The sequence below is a fragment of the Physeter macrocephalus genome, chromosome 14, assembly GCF_002837175.3.
Source record: "Physeter macrocephalus isolate SW-GA chromosome 14, ASM283717v5, whole genome shotgun sequence".
NCBI classification, from domain to species: domain Eukaryota; kingdom Metazoa; phylum Chordata; class Mammalia; order Artiodactyla; family Physeteridae; genus Physeter; species Physeter macrocephalus.
Window position 1 is genome coordinate 26,860,271 of NC_041227.1, and position 6,000 is coordinate 26,866,270.

Genomic DNA, 6,000 nt, shown 5'->3' on the forward strand with positions numbered 1-6,000 from the left:
GCCATCGGTGTGTCTGCTGAGCTGAGCTGACCTGGGAACAGCAGGGAAGCATCCCTGAGAGGGGCTTGAGAGCCCCATCTGTCAGGAGGGGACTGAGGGGTTACAGGCCCTGAGGTGTGCCCTCCCCATCTGGCAGCTGCCATCAGAATACCATCAGTCTCTGTATCAGAAGCACAGAGCCTATCAGGAGCTCCTTTTCAGAGGGTCCCATCTTGAACCTAAGCCCTTTCCTGTGGACCCTTGTATGCGACCCAGACAGTCCAGCCAGAATCCATGACATTCTCATTGTTTAGGGCCCTTTATCTACATGGGTCCCAGAGTTCCCAGAGCTCAGGTCCAGCTTTTCATTCAGCCCATCTCCAGCTGAGGCTACAAAGACCCAGAGCAGAGAATATCAGATTTCAACTCAGAGTTAGGCTCAGGCCTTTAGAATCAGTGAATTTAGGACTCCAAAAAGGCCAATAGCATTTCTTTGGCAGCAGACAAGTCTGACACTGGTGGACCAAAGGGCTGGGTTCCAAGCCCAGGGATAAGCAAGTCTTTCCTAAGCACTTTCTGTCTTATTCTTAGAGTCCAAGTTGATACACTCAGGATTTGCACAGCAGACAAGAAAATCATCAGCCTGTTAGGGTCAGCGTTTACAAGATCTGTTATGATGACAGGTGGGCATTAGCTACTAAAGACTGCTTTTTAAATCTCCAAAGTGTGTTTTCTACTGGTGAGTGCTTCTCTTTTCATATCAATTGCCTTTTCCCAGTGAAACCAAGGGCAACCATCAGTTAGATCCCTTAAACTATAACTTGCGTAGTAAATAATATCCTGTAACCTGCCTTCATTGATTAAGCTCGCCTTAATTGTTCTCTCAAATGTATCTCCTCCAAGCTTCATGAAACTTAGACAATATATCACGACTCCTTTAACCAACCCCTATAGAGAACACCTCTGATGTGTGGATCGCTATAGAATTGGTTGCTTAAGTTGTTTTCCAGGAACATGGAGCAAGTCTTGTCCAGTTCAAACCAGTAGAGACCACTGACCATTCAACTGGGCCTGTGCGAGTGTCCAGTGGATGACCTTTTGACATCAGAGGCCAAAAACTCCACCCTCAGATCATGCTAGCCACCATTTTCTGAACACACGTCCGATGAAGGAGCACACAAGCCAGATACGCCTGCGCAGAACACCGCTTACTTCACCTTTTCTTGCCTCCAGTCGTCTGTCCCCACACCTCAGACCACCCTGCCTCTTTATCCCATGAATATCCCAGCCCCTCGGATTTGAGACTTGTTCTCCCATGTCTTTGCTTGGCCGCCTGGTGAATAAACCCTTTCTCCACTGCAAACCTCGGTGTCTCAGCGTGTGGCTTGCGCTGGGCATTGGGCAAATGGACCCAGTTTTGGCACGCCAGAGGCTCCAATAGGCAAAACTCATAGTGAAAATCATCAGTATGGAGACTTATTCTGCTTAATATCCAAAGAGTTTAAATTCTAATTTACTCATCAGTGGCAAAAAAGCAAGGAAGTTGTGTTTAATACTTTTTATTTTTTTGCAATTTCCCTGATTGGGATGATCCCTCTAGTATTTGTGAAATTACAAAAATAACACTTTTCTTCAATTTTTGCCATACATCTGAATGCCTTAGCCACAAAATAAAAGCCATTTAAAAAATTTCCCCTTCCCTTTTTTATCATTTTTCAAATTTACTCAAATCCCATGCAGTAAATTCAGCATTTACATGGTTAACATTACAGCTGCCAGGAAATCTTGGCTGGAATGCCAGGGGGATATGGGCCTGAAGAATTGGCTGCATTGCCTCCTTTATTTTTTCCTCTAGTTGGTCTAAAGCTTTACTCCTGGGAACCAATTTGCCCTCCCCCTTAGAGGAAAGAACGTTACAAATGTCAACCTCTGTAGCCTATGCAAGCTCCTCTTTTGGAAGAGTTGGGCTCTGGAGGAGAGGACAAAAGCAAAGGCATCTCTCAGGCTGGATTTCCCCTCTCATTAGCCAGCAAGTAGCCAGGGCAGCTGCAAGCCTGTTCTTCTGGAGTTGAGCTCTCATTTTCAAACTATGTGGGTAACTTTTCCCTCTCACAAGAGGCAGCAGCCCAACTGCTGTTTTATGCCAGCCCTATCTCCAGAGCCATCCTGACACCAAGTGTTCAACATCTCCTGCCCCTTCGTCCTTCATTTTCCCAAAAACATCTCCTGCCCCTTCGTCCATTTAATAGTTGTACTCACAGCTAAGGTTTATTACAGTGGAAGGACACAAAGCAAAATCAGCAAAGGGAAAAGGTGCATGGGGTGAAGCCCAGAGGAAACCAGGCCCAAGCTCCCAAGAGTCCTCTCCCAGTGAACACATTTAATTCTTCCAACAATGAATTGTGATAGCAGGTATGTAATCTTGCCTACGAGGGAAGCCTGCCTGACCTCAGGGGCCCAGGGCTTTTAGTAGAGGTAGGTCACATAGGCACCCTCTGCCTAGCATGCACCAGAATTACATACTCCCAGAAGGAAAGCAAAACCACATGGTTCCTACCAACAGTTTAGCACAGCAAGCCACTCTTTTCATTTAAGGAATGATAGAAACCTTCCCAAAATCTAGGTTCCCAGACTTATTGTCATATAATATGTGAATAAAATAATTTTCACAGAGTGAACAATTTCTATAACCACCACGTAAATCAAGAAAAAAAATTACCAGAATCCCCCAAAATCCCATTTATGTCCTCTTCTGGTCATTAATCCATCTCCCCCAGGGTAACCACTATTGTGACTTGTAACACCATAATTTGTTCTGTCGGTCCTTGAACTTCATATGAATGAAATCATGTAGCATGTATGCTTTTGTGTCTTGCTTTTTTTCTTATCATGACATGTGAAATTCTCCCATGATGTTGTGCATACGTTGCTCATTTTAATTGTTGTGTGGTATTCTTTTTGTGTAAATAAACAATTTGTTTATCCATTCTGATGTTGATGGAAATCTGGGTTGTTTCCAGTCTTTGCTATGAACATTCTAGTGCATATCTTTGGTGAACATACAGATACAATTCTGTTGGGTACACATCTGGGAGTGGAAATGCTGAGTCATGGGGTATGAATATGTTCATTTTACTCAATGCCCCCAAACATTATTCCAAAGTAGTTCTGTTTTGCACACCCACGAGCACACCCATGAGAGTTTTAGTTGTTACACATCCTTGTTAACATTTGTTATTATCTGTCCTTTTCATTTTAGCCATTCTGGTAGGTGAGGTTGGTATTATTACATTGTGGTTTTAATTGGTATTTCCTGATGGCTAATGAAATTGAGCACTTTTTTAATGCTTATTTGCCACTTAGGTATCATCTTTTATGAAGAATTATTTCAAATCTTTTTCCCACTTCTCTGTTGGGTTGTTTCCCTTCCAGTTTTTACCATTTTAAAAGCAGATCAAAAAGGCAGACAAGGGAAACAGGGATGGGGAAAAACTGATTAAAGGTCGCTGCTGCATATCAGACACTGTGTAGACTTATGTCATTTACTCTGTGTGACAATCCTGCTATATCAATATCATATCATTTTACAGATCCATTCACATTTCAAAAGAAATGAAGTGCCTACCATATTGCCCAGCACAATCCTTGGCGATGGAGATACAATGAAGATCAAGATCAAGATGGTCCCTCCTATGGCACTTGCTGTGGGGGATAGTAAGGTAAAAGGCAGTTACAGTGCATCCTGTGGTTATAATAGAAGAAGCTCAGAGTTCTGTAGGAGCACTTAGATGGGTCCTAACTCAGACCTGGGGAAGGCAGGACTTCCTGAAGGAACTAAAACGACCTGGGTGACCAGGCACAGGATATGGGGATGGAGGTGGTGGGTCGGGAAGATGAGAAACAAGGCTGGAGAGGTAGGTAGACAGCAGACCCTGGGGAGCCTGGTAAGAAGTTTGGACTTATCCTGAGATTGGTAAGAAGGTTTTCTTTGGTGGGATGACAGCATGAGATGTCCCAGTTCTGAAGACGACTTGGCTAGAAGTGAGGTCACCTATGACCATGATCCAGAGCAGCAGGAACAGCAGCCTGAATGGGAAAGTATCGGGGGAAAGAAAGAAATGGAATAGTTAAAGAAATCAGTGTAGGAATCAGCAGGACTCGATGATTGATGTGCTGTTAGAGAAATCCAGCGTGACTCTCAGGATTTGTCTTGGGCAGCACTGATGTTACACTGCCACCGTCAACTCACTTGCCCACAGGAGAGAACTGAAGTTCACAGAAGCAACTTGTCCAAAGTCAATCAGCTCATAAATAGTACAGCTGGGACTCAAACCCATCACTGTTTGACAACTTCCTAACTCTATTCATTTCAGAATTTTCCTATTCAGGATTGTCGGGAACAGGAGCGCACATGCACAGAGGAAAGGCCATGTGAGGATTCAGCAAGAAGGCGGCTGTCTGAAAGCCAAGGAGAGAGGCCTCAGACAGAAGCAAACCACTCTCTGTGATCTAGGACTGTGAGAAAGAACCAAAATGGTGGAGTAGAAGGATGTGCTCTCACTCCCTCTTGCAAGAACACCAGAATCACAACTAGCTGCTGGACAATGATTGACAGGAAGACACTGGAACTCACCAAAAAAGACATCCCACATCAAAAGACAAAGGAGAAGCCACAAATGAGATGGTAGGAGGGGCACAATCACAATAAAATCAAATCCCATAACTGCTGGGTAGGTGACTCACAAACTGGAGAACACATATACCACAGAAGTCCACCCACTGGAGTGAAGGTTCTGAGCCCAACATCAGGTTCCCAACCTGGGGGTCTGGCAATGGGAGGAGGAATTCCTAGAGAATCAGACTTTGAAGGCTACTGGGATTTGATTGCAGGACTTCGACAGGACTGGGGGAAACAGAGACTCCACTCTTGGAGGGCACACACAAAATAGTGTGCGCATCAGGACCCAGGAGAAGAGGCAGTGACCCCTGGGGAGACTGAACCAGACCTACCTGCTAGTGTTGGAGGGTCTCTGCAGAGGCAGGGGGGTGGCTGTGGCTCACTGTGGGGACAAGAACACTGGCAGCAGAAGTTCTCGGAAGTATTTCTTGGCGTGAGCCCTCCCAGAGTCTGCCATTAGCCCCACCAAAGAGCCCAGGTGGGCTCCAGTGTTGGGTTGTCTCAGGCCAAACAACCAACAGGGAGGGAACCCAGCCCCACCCATCAGCAGTCAAGCAGATTAAAGTTTTACTGAGCTCTGCCCACCAGAGCAACAGTCAGCTCTACCCACCACCAGTCCCTCCCATTAGGAAACTTGCACAAGCCCCTTACATAGCTTCATCCACCGGAGGGCAGACAGCAGAAGCAAGAAGAACTACAATCCTGCAGCCTGTGGAACAAAAACCACATCACAGAAAGATAGACAAGATGAAAAGTCAGAGAGCTATGTACCAGATGAAGGAACAATATAAAACCCCAGAAAAACAACTAAATGAAATGGAGATAGGCAGTCTTCCACAAAGAGAATTCAGGATAATGATAGTGAAGATGATCCAGGACCTCGGAAAAAGGATGGAGGCAAAGATCAAGAAGATGCAGGAAATGTTTAGGATCTAGAAGAATTAAAGAACCAACAGAGATGAACAATACAATAACTGAATTGAAAACTACACTACAAGGAATCAATAGCAGAATAACTGAGGCAGAAGAACGGATAAGTGACCCAGAAAACAGAATGGTGGAATTCTGCCAGGGAAAAGAATAAAGAATAAAGAAAAAAGAATGAAAAGAAATGAAGACAGCCTAAGAGACCCAGTCTTCCACAAAGAGAATTCAGGATAATGATAGTGAAGATGATCCAGGACCTCGGAAAAAGGATGGAGGCAAAGATCAAGAAGATGCAGGAAATGTTTAGGATCTAGAAGAATTAAAGAACCAACAGAGATGAACAATACAATAACTGAATTGAAAACTACACTACAAGGAATCAATAGCAGAATAACTGAGGCAGAAGAACGGATAAG

General features: G+C 44.5%; 1 long non-coding RNA gene across 4 annotated transcripts in view; it reads left to right on the forward strand.

Moving 5' to 3' along the window:
* The window catches only part of LOC102985548 (uncharacterized), a 28,431-nt gene extending 25,513 nt beyond the window's left edge, over positions 1 to 2,918 (forward strand). For all 4 annotated transcript variants that reach the window (XR_008619373.1, XR_008619372.1, XR_448337.4 and 1 more), the window contains one exon: positions 571 to 2,918. This is a non-coding gene — a long non-coding RNA (uncharacterized lncRNA). The remainder of the gene's footprint in view (positions 1 to 570) is intronic.
* The last annotated feature ends 3,082 nt before the right edge of the window (positions 2,919 to 6,000 follow it).